Source organism: Sorex araneus, chromosome 2 (assembly GCF_027595985.1).
Source record: "Sorex araneus isolate mSorAra2 chromosome 2, mSorAra2.pri, whole genome shotgun sequence".
NCBI classification, from domain to species: domain Eukaryota; kingdom Metazoa; phylum Chordata; class Mammalia; order Eulipotyphla; family Soricidae; genus Sorex; species Sorex araneus.
This window is the reverse complement of record NC_073303.1, coordinates 2,772,171-2,792,757: the sequence shown is the minus strand read 5'-3', so window position 1 is coordinate 2,792,757 and position 20,587 is coordinate 2,772,171. Positions and strand designations below refer to the sequence as shown.

At 53.0% G+C, this 20,587-nt stretch overlaps 1 protein-coding gene across 4 annotated transcripts in view; it reads right to left on the bottom strand.

The window, feature by feature from the left end:
- GMDS (GDP-mannose 4,6-dehydratase) overlaps window positions 1-20,587 on the bottom strand; it is a 429,624-nt gene that overhangs the window by 327,141 nt on the left and 81,896 nt on the right. The window lies entirely within an intron of this gene.

Below are 20,587 nucleotides of genomic sequence, written 5' to 3'. Positions count from 1 at the left end.
GAGGGAGAGAGAGTGAAAGAGACAGAGAGGGAGAGGGAGAAAGAGAGAGAGAGGAGAGAGAGAGGGAGAGAGAGGGAGAGGGAGAGAGGGAGAGAGGGAGAGAGAGGAGAGGGGAGAGAGAGGGAGAGGGAAGGAGAGAGGGAGAGAGAGAGAGGAAGAGAGGGAGAGAGAGAAGGGAGGAGAGAAGGAGAGAGAGGGAGGGAGAGAGAGAGGGAGATAGAGAGAGAGAGGGAGGAGAGGGACGCAATGGCTGAGCGACCCGAGGGTCTGGCCAGTTCTGCCCGGTAAGGGGCAGAGGCCCAGGGTCTCCCGGGCACTGTGGGCGGCAGACCACCTGACTCCTCTGCGCCCAGAACCCTCCAGTCCAGCCCTCGTCTCTGTGAGCTGCCAGGCGCCCGCGAGGGGGGGGGTTCCCTCACTGCCTGGGCCGGGGGGGGGCACTCCTGGCCACAGCCCCCGCGTCACTCCAGCAGCCGAGGGCAGTCTTGGCGCAGAGGGGCTCAGAGTCTGCAGGCGCCCCCTGGCCTGCCCCGCCCCAGGCCCCGGTCAGGCGCACACGGAGATCTCCGGACCACCAGGCGGCCCCTGGGTGGGGCACAGGGGTCTGCACCCCCCACAGCCCCGGATTTCTGAATCTGCTGGATTTCGAGTCTGCCGACAACACGCCTGACCCCCTCCCCGCCCTGCAGGAGAGAGCTTCAGACACTCCAGCAGCGCCCACCCCTGCTGGGGAAAAAAGGGATTTGACCCCAAACACTCAAGGCTGACTCGGGGAAGAACCTCAGCCGCGGGAGTGAGAGACTAGGGCACACACGGCAACCCAAGCGACTGATAAACGCAAAAGACACAGGCTGGGACAGAGCGAGTGGGCCCGAGTGGGCCACGGGGGCCGAAGGCCTCTCCGAGAGCAACACAGGATGGCAAGACCGCGGCAGGGCTGGCCCGACGGCCACCCCCTCTCTGTCACTGTCCTCTCACAGGCAGAGCCAAAGGGCCATCTTCGTCGTTGGCAGAGTAACGCCCAGCGCTTGTTTCATTTTTATTTTAAGATTTTTTTTTTTTAAATTGAATCACTGTGAGACAGACCCTTCCAAAGCCATTCGTGATTGGGTGTCAGTCATACTGTGTCCCCAACACCCGGCCCTCCACCAGCGCATGTTTCCCAGCACCCGTGTCCCAGGTTCCCTCCCATCACCCCCCACCCCAGCCTGCCTCTCTGGCAGGTGCTCGCTCTCTCTCTCCCCCTCTCTCTCTCCCCCTCTCTGTCTCTCTCTCTCTGTCTCTCTCTCTCTCTGTCTCTCTCTGTGTGTCTCTCTGTCTGTCTGTCCTCTCTCTCTGTCTCTGTCTCTCTCTGTCTCTGTCTCCCCCTCCCTGAAATAAATCATTTAATAGAGTCAATCCCCATTTATAGTTTAAAGCATCACACAGGGGCCAGAGATAGCCCAGTGGGAGAGACGTCTGCCTTGCCCTGGCCGACCTGGGCCCCAGCCACAGCACCCCCCCTGTCTCCCCCGAATCCCCGCCGGGAGTGTGGCCTGAGCACCGCTGGGCGTGGTCCCCAGACAAACAAAATCATGCTAATTTGTGTCCTACATTAAGCTTTTTATCCAGGCAGCCTTCGCGACGGAACACGCCCGCACGGTGAGATCCGTTTGACCGGGTCGATGAAAGGGCGTGTGCCTCGCTCCTTTCTCTCCGTGACGAGCGCTGGTTCCTGCGTTCAGAAAACACAACGCGCTTCTTTGAAACTTCAGGGCCGCCTAAGGAAAACCCAGCAAGGGGCACCCGTGCTGTGCCTGCAAATAAATCATGTATTTCAGAAATAAAATTAAGAAGCGGACGGAGCGGACGGAGGTGGCGGGGCGAGCGTGCAGCACCGGCGGTCTGGGTGTCCGGGACGGGGAGCCCTGGGGAGGCCCGTCACCGGGTCAAGCACAAGCCAGAACCGTTAAGAGCCACGTCTGGTCTATTCTGCAGGAAAACAAAACAAAACAAAAAAAGCCAAGCGAACCCTTTCTACCAGCTCTGCTGCTGTGAAATTATACGGCTGGGGGAGCCGGGAGCAGAAATCCAAAGCTAGGGGGAAAAAAATATTTCTCGCCAGCCTGGGAACGGTGAAAACCGAGCTGGGCTTGTCAAAGCAGGGAGGCGTCCAAGGCAAACAGAGGGATAACAGTTATCTCACGAAAAGCCCTATCGGGCCTCACACATGCCACCGGAAGCCGGCACCAGCCTCGTCTGCTGTGTGCCGAGGCTCACATGGAAGGGGGGCCGCACTGGCGCTCTCTCTCTCCAAAGAGCCCCCCACCGGGGACGGGGGGAATCCGCGCCACAGGTCTGGTCCTCGGACGATGGCACGGGGCAAAACACAAAAAGGAAATACTGTCCTTGGAGAAGAGAGGGGAACCGGACGGAGGGGTGGGGGAGAGGAAAAGAAAAAAAAGAAAAAAGGGAGGAAAAAAAGAAAGAAAGAAAGCACATTTGCAAGTTGCAGGTAATAAATGAACAAAAGGACTGCAAGATTACCCAGGAGTCCCGAAGAGGCGGACACAGGTCACTGGATGTGGGGAATCTGAAAATTGTGTGTTTTTAATGTTTGATTCCGGTGGCTAAGTGTCTGGAGAAACCCCCTGTGGAAAGTGCTGGACTATTGTTGGGGAGGGAGAGAGAGAGCAAAACAGATGGTTCCAGTCAAAGGCCCTCAACCACTGCAGGCGTTTCCCACCTACTGACCGGGGGTGCCGTGGAGGGGCGTGGGGGGGGGCTCGAGTAGGGGGAACAGAGGCGGGGCGGCGGGGCGGGGTGGGGGAGAAAGAGGGACCGTTTAAACCGGAAGAGGCAGGTAGCGCGGTGAGGGGTGCAGCTGAGTGGCAATTACGTCGGGCTTCACAGGTGAAGAGTTTGCACGTCCTGTTAGCAATAAATCCACCGTGTCCCTTTAAGCCACTGTCACCTCTCGGACCCGTGGCCCCTGACAAACGTCCACGCTCGAGGCCATCCTTGTGGCCCGAGAGAGGGAGAATTCCAGACAGCCCGTCCACGGCCCCCGTGACGGGGAAGTGAGAGGCCACGGGCAGGCAAGACTAAGCCCCGAGCAGAGCGTGGGCAGGCGTCTCCCAGATCCGTCTTTCCACATCACCTCGAAGCACGGCCTGGGGCCACCCAACACCGGGGACCCCTCCCTGGGGGAGTAAGTGCTGACCCCCCCCACCCCGCCACCCACAAACAAGGGGGTCAGACCCACAGTCTCCGCCATCAGAACTGACGAGTCCCCGGCCCACAGGGTTCGGAGAGGGACAGTGAGAGGAAATCAAATAATCCGCAGCCGTCGATCGGAGTCTAGAATTAACTTTCAGATACTTCCTAAATTTGGTACCACTGCTGGGAGAGGGGGAAAAAAAAAAAAACATTCCAGTCAGATACCATAGCCAGAGAAAACGGAGTAGAAAACTGATGAAATCTTTCCTTGCATTAATAAAAACACAGGAGCCAATATTAGTTAGAGCTAACATAGTTAACTTATTCTTCTATTGGCTCATTCGATAACAAAACTATATCGGAAAAGAATAATCCATTTGAAAACATTTAACTTTTTATTGAAGGCAGAATTTGTAATCTGTAACTTCACAGAGACCCAATGCTTAAATCCTACGGTAACTGCATAACAGAAAGGTAAGTGGTCTGGGAATCTAACTTTTTACATTACCTGAAGTTAAAACTTGTGACACTCTCCGCACAAAATTTTTAAGATTTCCACAAGTCATATAAGGAAACATAAAAAGCCTTCAAGGGCTTTTTAAAGTAAAACTAATAATAAATTTTAAAAACCAATATAAAAACAACATCACTACCATGAGTATATAAAATACCGATCAATGGAAAAGGAATTTGGGTAACTTCAAATAATCAAATTATACTCATTATAATGTTAGAGTCTTTCATTTAGGAAAATAGTTCAAGAATGTTTAAATGCAATGATGGTAGTGAAGAAAAAGATGTGGTTTTTTTTTTACAAGTATGTAGCACTTGTCTCTAATTTTCATAAACAGCCATTCTTTACTTAAATCAAAAAAATTAACCAAAAAAGAAATAAACATTTGGAAAATCACAACTTCTTAAATGTTTGTTCCTACCAGATGATGGATTTGGGATAAGCTACTGCTACTATACTGCTTTCTTTTAAAGATTTATTTTTGAAATTATCCCTTAAAAGAAAGCTCGGTTACATTTAAGTACACCATTTGGGTTATTAATTTCCATTTAGCATGGGTTAAAAAATGCCTCTAGTATTGCTAAGTCACAAACTCTAATATCCCACAAATCAACCATATACTATAAACCTAATGACTTCTCCAAACAAACTCCTTTCCCCCAGGGGAAAAAAAAATCAATAATTAAGCAGAAATCTAGAGAAAGTTACTGTCCTCAGCCCCACCAGCCCCTCATGCCGGGGCTTGAACCCACAGCCCCACACAGACAGAACAATTTTCTAGTGCTGAGTTCCACCCCAGGACACAGGAAAGTTGCTCTTTAATAAAAGTTACTTTAAATATTTAGAAGCTCCGTTTCCTTCCTTGCCAAATGCATGTTCATTAAATTCAGAAACTAAAGGGGTTGATTTGTTTTCTCCCGACTCGCATGAAAGAGCCCACTAAAATTATCTGTACATTTTCAGAAGTTTATATAACGACTGGGGCGCAGAGGGGATTAAGACAGGAACAAATGAGAATTAGCTCCAAAATAAATGTATGAGCTTCAGAATCTATTTGTGGGAACGCATAGATGCCTATTTGCCTACTGTTTTTCTTTTTCTTTTTTTTCAAAAAAGCATGTTTTATACCCCCAAAAAACAGATATTATTCATCTAATTTCTATCTGACAGAAAATATGCATAGACTAATTTTCCCAGGACGAGAAAGTCCCTGGTGGAAGTGAGACGAGAGGCTTACAAAGCATTCAACTTTCCACCATACCTTCTGACCAAACAGACTCCTAATGCTTTTTCCATCCCAGACTTTCCACTCCTTGGTATTGAAAGGCAGAAGCCCACTTTAAATGCGAATTTCAAACATTCTGTGAGCAAACCATCCTATGGATTTTCACTCCCCAAAGTAGGACTATTAAAAGAAACTGTTCTAACTTTTCCTGCCTGGGTCTTATTAACAATATCCGACAAGATACAAAAATGACCCAAGGTTTAAGCAAAATACAAAAATAAGCTCCCCATCACAGTATAGATCCGTGAATCGGAGAACCTGAGGGCTGGGAGGTGTCTTTGGGGATAGAATCTCTCTCTCCTGCACCCCAAGTCTCCTAATCAGGTACAGGCGAGAAGCTGAGGCCCAGAGAAGTTACGTGTTCCACCGAGTTCTACTCCGTGTGAATGAAAAGAATCTAAAATTCTTCTACCTCTTGTTGTAAAGAAAATAACTGACCCCGGGTTAGTGTTTAGAATGTCTCATATTTCAATACATCATTCATGATAGAGGGTCGGTGAGAGTTAAGTCCCAGAATAAGTGTGTGATTGTAAGTGGGTAAAAGGAATATATATGAGTTAGCTGTCAATGGCGTGAGATCTGGACCCCACGGGTCAGCCAAGTCGCTTTGTAAGATGAATCACAGGTTTCTACGAGAGGAACAATTGATGAATTCCCCGGTGCCAAACTCCGGTACAGAGATGTTTCTGTACTGTCTTAAATGTCCCACCCATCAACGTGCTCATCACTCTAGCAATATTCCACTCGGGTTGCCTAACCCGTGATCTTATTAAATGTCACGCAGCTCTCTTCATAAAGGTCTCAGGTCACAGCGTGATTTAAGGGGTGCACTGGTCACTTAGCAGGAGCTGTGTCCTGTGGCAACAAATAACACGTCCTGGGCCAGTGTGGTGGCAAGACAGTGAATAAAAAGCAAAAGACAGCAACGCAATGTCAGCCGCAGAGAAAGCAGGCAAGACAATGTTTGCAGGGGGACTCTGGTCAGAGGTTTAAAAGAACCCAGGCTGACAAGTAGCTGGAACACGACCCCCAGGCCCTGCGCTAGGCTCAGGGTGAAGACCCCACCAGCGGGTCGATGGAAGGTCCCTGAAAAGCCAAAGCAAGAATGAACTCTGCCCCGTGTTTCTCGCAGAGAAACGGAATCCTGAGCCAGGGAACTGATTACACAGAAAGGTTGCAAACTGTCTTAGCATTTTCTTTTAAGAATGCAAGAAAATGAATCCGGTGACTCAGAACTCTCTGCCAATTTCACTTTATTGGGGGGCGAGGGGGGGGGAATGTATAATTAGCCTGAGAACATTTCCATTCAATACTCCAGGAGAGAAATGTACGCTGACATTTGTCTCTGTAAAAAGCGCCGGTGGTCGAACGTCACTTTTTGACCCAAAGGCTTTCGTAAATCACTAAGCAATTTATGCTACTTCACAGAGGGTGGGTTTTTACTGGATTGCAATTTAAAAATCTCTGACAAGATAAGTGTGGAAGCAGGATATTTATGTTATCAGTTAAAAATATGTCTTTTCCCAAGTGATAGATCTATAAATTCTTTCCAAATGAACACGGGAGAAAACACACCAGAAAGAGGACATTCCACGAAGCTGTCGGAAAGGAGAAAACTTGAGAAAACAAGGCAAGTGACTTTTCCACATTCCAGAGACTTCTGCCACTGGGTTTAGGGAGTTGCATGTAGCCCCACACCAAGAGTCACCACTAGAGAAGATGTTCACTGCGATACACGGGCCTCACGAGGAAATGGGAGGAGAGAGTCTGTGGGAAGCGGGGGAGAAAGAAAAACAGAATCTTCCAAAATGAGCGGGTCTCTCAGGCCTGTGAGAGCAGCCCTCCAAGAACACAAACGGGAAGGACGCGCTCCTGAATTGAAGTGTGAAATCCAAAAACAAAGACACAATTTGTTGAGAGAGAGAGAGAGAAACAGAGACAGAGACAGAGACAGAGAGACAGAGATAGAGGCAGAGAGATAGAGACAAAGAGAAAGAGAGGGAGAGAGAGACAGAGAGACAGGGAGAGAAGAGAGAGAGACAGAGAGACAGAGAGACAGAGGGAGAGAAGGGAGAGAGAGAGAGACAGAGACAGAGAGACAGCGGGAGAGAAAGGAGGGGAGAGAGAGAAAATTTTAAGAATAAATCTGGGGTCAAATATAAACTAAGGGACATTTGTATTCATTTTTTCACGGATAATGAACAGGCTGTGAAAGCTATAATCACGTGAGACTATATACCTCAGAATCAGTCTCACACTCACGAGTCAACTGGGAATCTCTTTTAATATTTTCATATTTTAAAACATTTGATACCAGCTTTTTGGACATAAAGACAAGCTAAGGATTATAAGCATGGAACTTCGGTAGTGTAGTTCTACATGAAAGTATACTGTTTTATTCAAGTGGAAGGCTACTAAATTATATTTAAGTCAATGCAATAAAGAAGAGGAGAGAACTCTTCTAAGTAAATACTACTCCACATTATCACTATATTACAGTGAACATTTTCAACTAAGATTCTGTAAGAGGCAGTAACTTTACAAATGTGAAAACATCATAAATTCAAAGCTGGTTTTAAGATGCCAATAAAAATCTGAGAGACCTTGCTAATGCACAAAAGACCTGTTTTTCTCATTTTAAAAAAGGTGCATCAAAAATTATTTATACCAAGCATCCTTTCTAAAAGTCACTTAAAAGTTATAAGCAAGCTAATTAAAATATTCCACACTTAATAATTTTTATAAGATACAACATTTCTCCCAAAAAAAAAAAAAGACATGGCAGGGCTTGTAGTAAGAAAATCCATAGATCTGGCTTAAAAAAAAAAATTAACAATGTGCTTCTGTTCGGTTTGCCTACTTGAAGCAAACGGAACAGAGGGGGGAGGAAGTAGTGTTGCAATATTGTCCTTTTTATGAAAACTGTGTCAGTGAGAAGGTCACATAAATAACGCGCGCGATACGGCCCCACTCAGAAGCGTGCACGGTCTGAAAGCAGGGGCTGCCAAGGGCAGCTGGGGGGGGGGAAATCCCTCCCGTCACCTGCAAAACACATGAACTTCTGATGAAAAGTTGTGTTCAAACAGCCTCGGTCCCCAGGAAGCTCTTTCAATAAAGACATTTGCTATCTGGACGGGGATTGATGGAGAAAGCTAGATGGAATTGTAACCAGCGCAAACCTCCTAAGCTGGGAGAACCGCAGCTGGCTTTCAGGAAGTTCTTCGTACTAAAAACCCCGTTCCATGGGCAAAACTGAAAAATGTACAGAAAAAGATCAAGTTATTCCACGTGTGGGCTCAGACTCAAATACTGTGAATTTTTTCTCTGTGGGTATGCTTCTGCACGCACCACCAACGCCACTAAAAAGAAAATCATAGTAATCACAATCAGCCTCATCATAATAATGTCCCCATCACCCTTATCAGGGGACCACGGCCCTCCCTCCCCGCGGATGGAGCTCCAAGTTGAGACAATAGATGGTTCAAAATAAAACAAATCTCTGGGCGCGCCTTCTTTTCTCGCCGACATCGGACGGGCTATGCTCATTTCATCATTAATAAATACAGGCGGCAGCTGGAGTATGTTTTCTGCTTCACTAAAACAACATTGAGGCCCATTACAGAGAAGAGCAAGTGGGGCTGGCAACCACGCCCCCCCCCCGCCCGCCCCCAGACAACCACAGGCCTCGGCGCGGCCCGCCTGGCACGGCCGCGAGGGTGCCCGGCCGACGCGCTGAAGGAAGCCTTTATGAAGTAGAAGAAATAAATTACATTAAGTGTTATTTTTTTGAACCCCGCAAGGAGGGAAAGGGTTGTTAAGATATCGAATTTGCTAAAAAAAATAATTATGTGAGAAGTAAGTTACTACGACAAAGAGAGGCTGGCCGAGCCCGCATCGGGGCGAGTAGCTATCCACACCTTGGGAAGCAATTCTGTGACACAGAGATTCGTCTGTGGGACTAACTCACATGATCGGGGTGAGGTGTATGTGTATGGGGGGGAGGGGTCGGGCAAGGGGGAAAGAAATTGACCAAAAAGACCTAAAAAAAAAAAAACCCGGAACGTTGTGGGAAATGCTTCCCTGAGCGTCCTCCTCCGGCTGGAAGGACGTGTGGGGAGGCGAGAGGTGCGGGCGGGTGTGACGGCGTCCGTCCGGGGCAGGCCACACACGGCCGCGCTCTGCATCTCACTCCCCGACCCCGGGTTTCTAATAAATACGATGCTGCACGTCACCCAGAGCCGCCCCGTCTTCGTGCCTGCGCCCAGCTCGATTCTGCAACGTGAAAATTACCTTGGAAATTGGTGGGACGCCGCGGCCCCTCGGCCGCCGGGCATTAAATATTAATTACGGGGCCGACTGTCATCTAGGCCGGGGCTGATGTCACTAGCCCGGAATGCTAATGAAGATGTCCCAGGCCCTCTCGGTAATTGCCCACACCGCCTGCCTGCCTGCCTGCCTGCCGGGGAGCCCTTCCCCGGGACGGGACGGGACGCGGGGACGGGCGTGGGGGGGGGGCCCAGCCGGCTGTCGCAGCAGCCTGCACTCCCTCTCCTCGAGAAGCTGACCGTGGAGCCAACGTCCCCCTGGAATGTTTGCTGCTTCGGGGACTGACATTTCCTCTCGGCGGTAACTTGCTGAGCCGAGGGGGCCCGGGCGGACGCAGGCCCTGCTGCCGACGGCAGGTCACGGCTTGCAGGGCTGGGTCTCCCCCCTCCTTCCCTGCTGTCTCCTCATTCTGACATGCACATTATCTCAGCTGATCTCTATCCCCTCACCGGGGGGAGAGGGGACAGACCTGAAAGCATCAAGCCCTCCCACCTGGGGTTAGTACAGAGATTCGGGGAGGGGGGGATCCTCGGCCCTCCGCTCTCTGGCGTTATCAATAGCGGCTTTCTCCCCCCCCCACCAGTTGCACGGCCGACTTCGGGGACTCAGCCTTGTGCCCACAGCAGTCAGGACGTGCTGTCACTCATCCCCCTGCAAAGTCTCTCGGGCCGCGTGCACAGCCCTCCGCTGCCACCTAGCTGCACGGGGGGACACGGCGTGCTTTGCACACTCCAGATACTTCCTCGGCTCCGGGGAGAAAGGAAAAAAAATACAAAACACATTCAATTCTCTTCAGTGAGATCCCGGTGGCCTCTAGAACCGTTTGCCCCCCCCCCCCCCCATTACCTCCACCACCACCCCCCCCAAACCCAGAAGTCACTCCCAAATTTCTCCCTTTCTCTGAGAAGCGACTTTCCCGAGCAGAAAGGACCGGGTCCCAGTGTCCACCCAGCAGAAACCGAAACTGACTTCTGCTGAGATTGCTGCTGACACATTGTAGCTAATACAACCGCACGAGAAAAAGAAAACACCGCGGGGAGAGCCAAGGAGCGCAGCCTCATCACTGCAATTAAAATGGGCCGCGTTTCGATCAAGCCACTATCTAAATATCTTGCCCAACGATGTGATGAAACGGCGGCCGCGCCAAGAGCCCTTTCATCACACATAATATGTAAAGGAAATGTAAAACAGATAAAACAATATTTACTCACACTATTTAAACGGCTAATAACGCAAATATTGTGACCTAATAATCAAGTAATCTCTGTCGATCATCCCAAGGCTCCTTCGAGGGAAGGTGAAGAAATTCTGCCCCAGGGCCCTCTCCGCTGACCAGGGCAAAAAACGAGGCCGGCTCTGAACGGCCCAGACCCACAACAGCGTCAAAACCCCGGGAACCGAAACAGGGGCGCGAGTCTGGGCAGCAGAGGGGAAGCCCACCCACCCACACCGTGTCCCCAGGAGCCCTTCGACCAACCGGCCACACGGTGGGCTCAGGGGAGATGTTTACAGCCGCGGGCGGCCCAGAGGACGAAGGCTTGATCCCTCGGGGATTGCGGGGGTCCCCCAGCATTCTGGAAGGTGGGCTACAGCTAAAAGCACGGGCTTCAAGGAACTGGTGGGGCGGGGGCTCGGGGGACCACGGGACGGTGAGAAAGGAGGTGGGGTGGGGAAACGTTTTACCCGGATAGATCAAATAAAATAAATGCTGTGACTGGCTGTTTCACCTCCAAAAAGCCCCTTCTCCCCCCTTCCTCTCCCGGTCCCCCCTGAAACTGACTCCTGCTGAGATTGCTGCTGACACATTGTAGCTAATGTGTCACACACACACACACACACCCCACCACGAACAATAACTACAGTAAGACAAAGGTTTTCATTCCTGGTGAACGTTTCGTTTTAATCCTCAAACTATAGACATATACTAGTTAAGCTCATCATTTCAGACTCGACATTTCCGAGGTACCCTGATGGCAAAGTTAACTGGCTGGTGGAAGTATACAGACAAGACTTTTTGTTTGGTTTTGAAAAGGAAGCAAAAAAATTCATTGTAGTTTTTTTTTTTTTAAAATTAACATCCCTTGGTCCGTACACGGTATGGGATTATGACTAAAAATAGCAGTAAAACAAAAAGCTACTAATATTAAGTGTTAGATAATTTTTTGAAAGATGGAAATCTATGTTAAAGCCATTTTTGTATCATTTCTTTCTTCCTGGCACTGGTATTTAATGATTTGCAGCTGATGATTAATAGAAAAATATTTTGTGCATTGAATTTCCTTAAAGTAGAAAAGCTTTCATTTTGATCTTACAACATTAATGAGAATTTCATAAGCTCCACTTGTACTAAAAGGATAAAGCAGTGATCATGTTGGATACGAAACTTTCACACAGTCTTTTAAAAGAGCAATTACTTAAGTCTCATAAATTTACATAAAAGAATTTTTGAAGGAGAGGGGACAGATCCATCTAACCATGGACTGAATAAGCTACTCTTTTCTCTCTATAGATTAATTTATGCAAATGTCCTAAAATGTTTTCATCCATTATGCAAAGTTCAAACCCAGAAGTTTTACCTGCAGTACTTTTCACCCTAATTGTTGACTATGTTTATAAGAAACATTCAGAAATAGATGCTAAGAAAACATGCACGTTTTTAGCCGTTTGCGTTAATCTTAGCTTCACTGTTACAAAACTAAAACAATACGCCGGGCTTTGTTTGGTAAACAGTTCACTATTGTTAGGTGGATTAGGAGTGTAAAACCCAACAAACGTATCTTTGTGTGGTCCACTAATTATAAGAAAATTCCAAACATTATTAGCTGTTATCAAAATTACAATACCACCTTGATACCATAAAACAGAACAATCCGTTTGAACAGGGAGGCAGCTTTCACAGACTGTTCTCCCTCCTATAAATTCTTAATGGACTATAAAGCACTGTTTAAGTGGTTTTAGATTTGAATTCAATTGCTCAAATCCGCAACAGGCTTCCAGGAAGCCTCCGAGCCAGAGGACACGGCAGCCCCCCTCCCCACCCCCCGTGCACACTCCCTGAGCCGAAACCTAAACGGGGCCACGCGGGGACCCCCTGAGCCGAGTTCACGAGAGCGGGTTCGCTGATGCCCCACAGAGCGGCCGTTTCACCTGCGAATGAGCTGAAGGGGTCTTCCACGGGCAGGCACCGGGACAACAGATTAATCAGGAAGTGACACAGGACCGTGTGGGACAAACACGGGCAAAGACACCAAAGCCCACTCGCTAGAGACACGTTTGTGGACCGCCTTGGATACAGAGTCGCCGCGTCCAGGGCTGGCTCCGTGCCCTCGGTCAGGCCTCCTGCACGAAAGCAGCGTCCGAGAATCCCACCTTCCCGATACTCTCGCGGCTCTGTACAAAGGAAACCTCGGCCCCCAAAGTGACCTCCAGAGCTTCCACAGCGGAAGCCTACTAACAGGGGCTGGAGTGAGAGCACAGCGGGGAGGGCGTTTGCCTTGCACGCGGCCGACCCGGGTTCGATTCCCAGCATTCCATGGGGTCCCCCAAGCACCGCCAGGAGTGATTGCTGAGTGCAGCGGCAGGAGGAACCCCTGGGCATCGCCGGGTGTGACCCAAAAAGAAAAGAAAAAGAAATTAAATTTTGAAAGTCTGCTAATACATTTGAGTGACGGTTGGTCGGAGAACGTGTGGCCATCAACTGGAGGCACAGGACAGCGGGTAGAACGTTTGCCTCGCACATGGCCGGCCCAGGTTCCATGGGGTCCCCTGGCCCACCAGGAGTGGTTCCTGAGCCAGGAGTAAGGCCTGAGCACCGCCAGCTATGGACCAAAACCCAGAAAGGGAAAAAAAAAAATTAGGTGGATTCGATCTGAACTTCATCCTAATAATTCAAGTAGCTGCGAACGGGTGAGGAAAGGGGCCGGGTGGAGAGCTTGGGGGAGGCCTCGGGGCTCACACCTGGCACCCCCAGATACAGAGAGAGATTGACAACAATACAATAAGTTGGCAGAGGAAGTTCTCTTCGGAGAGCCGATGTGACACGGCGCTTGGCTGGCGCTGCTGAGGTGGACAAGACTCTCCGCACAATGCCAGCGGATTTTTTTTTTCTTTTAAATCTGAGAAAATAGGCTCCTGACAGGGGCGCCGGGGAGCTGCCAAGTTCCTTGTCAAAAGTACACAAAGAGGAACAAGGTTCCCTCGCCTTCGTGACCCAGCTCTCGGTTCTCAGGATTCTGTTTGGAGCCGGGGCCTTGACGGGGGAATGGGGGTGGGGAGACGGAGTGTGGGGGGGCTGAACTGAACCTTCCGACCCACCCGTGCAGGCCGCCCGCTGCTGACACTCGGACACTGAGGGCGTCTCTTTTCTCCCCGAGACTCGGATTTCATCCCAGCATCCCGACAAGCTAAGGAGGCGCCTGGGCCCCCAGCACGGGGCATGGTCCTCGCCACAGGAACCCCGTCCATCTGGTCTCCCTGAGACCCGCTCCCTCCTGCAAGGGAAACTCCTCCGCTTTGTTTCTTTTAGGAAAACAAAACAAAAACCTACTGTCTCAAAACGGCACTTGGGTGGGAGAGAGAAGGGGAGGGAGGGAGGGAGGGGAGGGGAGCGAAAACCTCCAACAAGAGAGGCCCCTGCTTCCCTGCCCAGCCCGCCGGCCAGCACCCAGGGGACAGGCCACAACCCGGCCAGCACCCGCTCCCACAGCCCCCAAACGGGAGAGACAAGTTCTAGGCCGGGTCCTGGGAAAAAGCTAAAGGCTGGCACTGGCCTGTGGCCGCAGTCAGCATTCTGGTGCCCATTTGGAAAATGACGAGGGCTCCGAAACGCCCTTTCCTCAACGACAACATGTGCTAACGGGAGCCCTTCCGGGGGGAGGGGCACGCAGGTGGGTGAGGGGGCCATGGCGACACTGCAGAGGCCGGCAGCCAGGGGCAGGCCTCCCGACCGGACACTGCCTCAGTTTACCCTCGAGGCCCTCCAGCCTCCAGGCAGTCAGGGCGCGAACATCAGCAAATGGCCTGGAGGGGTGGGGGAAGGGAGGGAAGGGTGAGTCCGGGAAGGGAAGGATTAGGCCCCACCTAATGGAGCAAGGGCCCGGCGAGACCCCAGCCCCGAGAAGGGTTTGGTCTTTCTGCCTCCACTGCAGCCACAGGGAAGCCGAGCTTGAAGAGAAAGCCAGGCGAGAGCGAGGCTGAGCGGGCACGACCGTGAGAACAGGCCCCGGGGTGCTGATGACTCAGACCGTCGGGCTTTCGGACCCTCTTACAGTGAATCCAGAAAACGGATGTCCCGGGCCGGAGTGATAGCAGGGCGGGCAGGGTGTCTGCCTTGCACACGCCAACTGGGGCTCCATCCCCGGCACCCCCTCTGCTCCCCTGAGCCCACCAGGAGTGACTCCTGAGCACGGAGCAGGAGGCAGCCCTGAGCACTGCCGGGTGTGGCTCCCCCCCCCAAAAAAAAACCAAAACCAAAATAACAATAATAAAAAAGAAGAAAACATTCACACACAGGTGCAGGGCTGGAACCAATGGGCTGAGCCACGCAGCTCGGCTCGTGAATAAAACAATCGCGTTCATGACGGCCCGTGTCAGTGAGTGCGTTTGCAAACGCCCACTGACGCATTCCCCGGGCTCCTGGTGACTCCCCGACTCGACCGTGGCGTCATGTTCATCTCTTTGACACCAACGACAACGGGAAAAATCCATCCTCCGAACAACGCACGTTGAGAAGATAAAGAATTTCAGGGAGAAATTACTCAAGGTTTTTTTTTTGCTCCCTCCAATGAGAAGAAGAAAGAACGAGGCAGACGCACACATAAAGCGCTTCCGCCACACAATGGGCAGGACGGTCTGCGGGCCGCTTGCTCCTCCGCGGTGGCGTCAGCTAATGAGGAGCCCGCTTCAGTCATCCCTCACTTTCTCCCACGTAGGAGCCAATCAGCCTCCCGATGACCTACTTGGTGAGTCATAATTTTTCTGTTTATGATTCAGAAAAATGTCTTCAGTCAGTACTTCCCAGACTGCTGTGGGTTTATTCCAAGAACCAATTTCATCTCCGCTGATTTCCTACAGGAAACCAGACCAGCTTCCTATTATTTTATTTTCCTTACTTTTCGCATACCATAGCCCACAGCCAATTAACTGGAAGTGAGAGTGATACGCGCCTCGGGGCTGCACCCGGGGCCGGCCCGGGCCGCAGAGGCAGGACGGAACAGCTCGGATCAGACCCTCCTCCGAGGGCCACGCGTGGAGACGCTCTTCAGAGGGGCCCGGACGGCGGCCCCCGGGTGACTGTCACCCTCGCCAGAACTCCCGCTTGCAAACGAGGGTCCCTGCACCAGGGGCCCCGCGCGGCTGGTCAGCGCAAACCAGGAGCTTCCGTCCTCACGCCCTGCTGTCCCTCTCGAGCGCCACAGTCCCCTCCGGTGCTCTGCGCGAGGGCACCCATGGGCCCACCACAGGGCGCTTCCCCTCTCACAGTGCTCACGCGGGCTGCAGGGCGGGCTGTCAGCTTCTGAGCTCATGGTGGGACCGGGCGGCACAGACGGACAGTGCAAGGGGGCAGGGCAGCTGGCCAGTGTGTGGCCGGCAACACACAGGGTCCCCAGGCGGGGCGAGGAGTGATCCCCGAGCACTTCTGGGTGTGAACATTTTCCCCCACAAACACGCACACACACACATATACGCACGCACGCACGAGCACACACACGTGCACACACACACACATGCACACACACACGCACATGCACATACGCGCTCACACATGCATACACGTACATGCACACACAAGCGCACACGCACACATGTGCATGCACACGCGCACATGTGCATGCACACGCGCACACGCGCACACACACACACTGATGAAATGAAACCGAATAAAAGCTCAAGGGCCCTGCGGGAACGGCCCAGGTGCTTCACCCCTGCCCAGCAAGCTCACGGCCACGAGTTCAAGCCCCCGTTTCCCACGTGCGCCACACTGCACCCCTGCCCCGCCCCTGCCCAAAGAGCAGCACTTCTCAACTGAGGGGGGGATCATACGGCCGCTGTGGGGCACCAGGACAGTCCACAGGGCTCACAGGTGAGAAGCAAGTCAATGGCGTGAGAACAGGGGTCAAGAGAGGGAACAGGTCAGAGGGGCCGGTGTCTGAAAGCCTGAGAGGCATCACTGAGGCCTTCCCCAGAGTCCACCGGCCAAGATCCCGACTGTCCACCTGTTGCGATCTCCCTGAGTGTCCACCCGCTGAGATCTCCCTGAGTGTCCACCCGCTGAGATGCCCTGAGTGTCCACCCGCTGAGATGCCCTGAGTGTCCACCCGCTGAGATCCCCTGCGTGTCCACCCACTGAGATGCTCTGAGTGTCCACCCGCTGAGATGCCCTGAGTGTCCACCCGCTGAGATCCCCTGAGTGTCCACCCGCTGAGATCTCCCTGAGTGTCCACCCACTGAGATCCCCTGAGTGTCCACCCGCTGAGATGCCCTGAGTGTCCACCCGCTGAGATCTCCCTGAGTGTCCACCCGCTGAGATGCCCTGAGTGTCCACCCGCTGAGATGCCCTGAGTGTCCACCCGCTGAGATGCCCTGCGTGTCCACCCGCTGAGATCTCCCTGAGTGTCCACCCGCTGAGATCCCCTGAGTGTCCACCCGCTGAGATGCCCTGAGTGTCCACCCACTGAGATGCCCTGAGTGTCCACCCGCTGAGATCTCCCTGAGTGTCCACCCGCTGAGATGCCCTGAGTGTCCACCCGCTGAGATGCCCTGAGTGTCCACCCGCTGAGATGCCCTGAGTGTCCACCCACTGAGATCCCCTGAGTGTCCACCCGCTGAGATGCCCTGAGTGTCCACCCGCTGAGATGCCCTGAGTGTCCACCCGCTGAGATGCCCTGCGTGTCCACCCGCTGAGATCTCTCTGAGTGTCCACCCGCTGAGATGCCCTGCGTGTCCACCCGCTGAGATCTCTCTGAGTGTCCACCCGCTGAGATGCCCTGGGTGTCCACCCGCTGAGATCCCCTGAGTGTCCACCCGCTGAGATGCCCTGCGTGTCCACCCCCTGAGACCACGCCCCCGACCCGTCTCTGGCTCTCCTGGAGTTACAGCCCCCTCCGCACCTAACCCCACACAAGCCCCACCTCCTCCCTTCTCCAGGGTCCTCAGAAGCCCCAGGCCTCAGTGTCCACCTCTGTCCCCCACGGGGTCCGCCTCATCCACAGCGCCTGTGTCCACGGGCAAGACAAATCCTCACCAAGCTGATGACCCCATTCACAACCCTGTGGGGGCGGCCCGGGCGCCTCCTTACTGGCCTCATGCCCCCTGTCTCCTCAGCGGGCGTGGCTAGTCCAGAACATTCCTCCACGGAACAAGCATGCCCAAGTCCTCTCCAGTTTGACCGGGGCCTCTACTCCAGGCCCCAGTTCCTGCGAACTGCCCGCGGCTCCCCATGCGTCCCCCTCCCAGACGCCACGCACCGTCCCCTCAGCCTGAGGTGGGCGGACTCCGCCCAGGGAAGACCGCAGAGCGCCACGCGTCAGCCCTATCACGGCTGAGGCACGCGGGACCCGGAGTGGCTGTGCCCACGTGTGCGTCCTCCGTGCTGCCCCGCGTGCAGTGAGCTGCTGGAGGCTACCGCGAATGCCCCTCTGGGTAAACACGGCTCCCCGACACGGCCCATGGGAGCAGACGGGCTGAGAAGCAAGCGACAGTCCCTGCTCTTCCCGCACTTCCAGAACCATCTTCTCAGGCGGGAGCGCCAACCGTTGACGGGCACTTGCCTTGCACGCGGCCGGCCCAGATTCCATCCCTGCGACATCCCGGGGTCTCCAGAGAACCACGGAGAGTGATCCCTGAGTAGACAGCCTGAGCACCTCGGGGGGCAGCCCGAAAACCAACACCAAACCCACAGAATCGTTTAGGGAGGGGTGACCAGGCGCTCTGTCAGACTCGGCTCACGTGAGAAAGGTGTCATGACAGGCGCTCTGTCAGGCTCAGTTCACGTGAGGAAGGTATCATGACAGGCGCTCTGTCAGGCTCAGTTCACGTGAGGAAGGTCTCACAGACAGGCGCTCTGTCAGCCTCGGCTCACGCGAGGAAGGTGTCACGACAGGCGCTCTGTCAGGCTCGCTCACGTGAGGAAGGTGTCACGACAGGCGCTCTGTCAGGCTCGGCTCACGTGAGGAAGGTGTCACGACAGGCGCTCTGTCAGGCTCGCTCACGTGAGGAAGGTGTCACGACAGGCGCTCTGTCAGGCTCGGCTCACGTGAGGAAGGTGTCACGACAGGCGCTCTGTCAGGCTCGGCTCACGTGAGGAAGGTGTCACGACAGGCGCTCTGTCAGGCTCGCTCACGTGAGGAAGGTGTCACGACAGGCGCTCTGTCAGGCTCGGTTCACATGAGGAAGGTGTCACAGACAGGCGCTCTGTCAGGCTCGCTCACGTGAGGAAGGTGTCACAGACAGGCGCTCTGTCAGGCTCGGCTCACGTGAGGAAGGTGTCAGGATGTCTCCGGGCCTGAGGCGTGTGCTGGGCCAGGTGAGGCCGGACTCCTTTCACACGGAGGCGGCCAGGGAAACCTCCTATAAATAAGCCTTAATGAAACTTCCTGCATCGCCCTGCCACGCTGGCTTCGCTTTCAGGGGCGATAAACTATCAAGCGTTACAAAAGGAAATGTCTTCATCGAAAGGAAGTCGAACAACAGAGCGCCCGTTCCAGAATAATCTACTGAGTCTGGGAGATACTGACCCAGGCGGCCGGGGGGGACGACAAGCAGCAAGATACGATTCTGCCGCGCAGGGTCGGCGGGTCGCGCGGGTGAGGGAGAGATGAAGTGTCGGTTCCGGGGCTGGCCGCCTCTGCTTCTCTGAGGAAGGGCGGCCGCCTCACCTCCGACGCCCACTCGGGACGGAAAACACGCTCCTGGGGTCTGGAGAAAACAACTCGGCACCAACCGAAGGCGCCTCACAGTTTTGCGTCTGGCCGGAGAACAGTCGCCGGAGACTGAGAACGGGACACGGAGCTTCTCCCTGGACGCCAGGGCGGAGAGAACTCGTCTCCAGGGCCCGGACGCTCGTCCTTACCTCAGGCGTCAGGAGGTGATGGAATGCCACGGACCTCCACTCCCACGTGAAGCGGACGGCGACTGTCCCTGTCAGCACCATTGTCCCCACCCCCACCGGCATCACCGAGTCTCGTTTTTCCTTCAACGTGCTGCCCCCCGACCCCACCCCGCACGACGGGGAGCCACCGGGGGGACCCGTGAGCAGAGGCCGGCAGGAGTGGGTGACTCCCCATTCTCCCCCACAGCCGGAACAAATAATCTTCAACAATTTATGAAATTTATAAACATCCACTATAAAAGCGTATAAATTGTTATAAGTTTTAACAATTTATAAAATTCTAAGTTATAAATGAGGAGGGGGTAGAGGGCCTTAAATTTTCTTTTTTTTAATTTTGATTGAACTAATTTTTTTTTCTGATTGGGGGCCACACCGAGTGATGCTCAGGGGCTACTCTGGCTCAGCACTCAGGATTTATTCCTAGTAGTGCTCGAGGGGCCCTAGGAGACGCCAGGGACAGAGGCCGGGGCAGCGGCGTGCAAGGCACACGCCTACCCGCTGTACGATAACTCTGCCCCCTAAACTTAATTTTTCAGTCAAGTGACATTTTATTAATGGCAGAGTATAATCCTAATAACGCAGCAATTATCATCGGTGAACAGAGGAATCCAAGGGGAGGAAACTGTGGCAAATCACCCCCAGTCCTCTCTGAAACACGACCGCTGGACTCGCTAACGCAGCAATAACACAGACCAGTGGTTTTCTGGACGTTTCTGTGCTGGATGTCCTAACCTAAGAGCTACACCCCTCGGCTCCAGAATTCCCTCCCCAAAGCCCACAGCCGTGGGGGATGTAGCAATTAACCCTTAAAAGCAGCAGATTTGTCGAGCCCCAGGGACGGGCCACTCAGGGCTACTGTGCTTTGTTCCGGGAAGAAACACCGGACGGAGACAGACGCGAGGGCCAAGGGGACGACGCCACGGCGAGCCCTCACCCGAGGCGGGGTGAGGAGGGCGGGCCGAGGAGGACCTCGCTCCCACCGATTTTTATTACTCACAATAAAAGGTTGATTCAGTTCATTTTAACATCTTACGGGGACCCAGAACAAATATTACTTTCTCAGCCAGTAATGGAACTGCTACCAAAATTAATATTAAAATGGTTTTTATGGAGTTGCGCGTTCCAGCGCTCTAACAAAGGGCTTCATTCACAATGT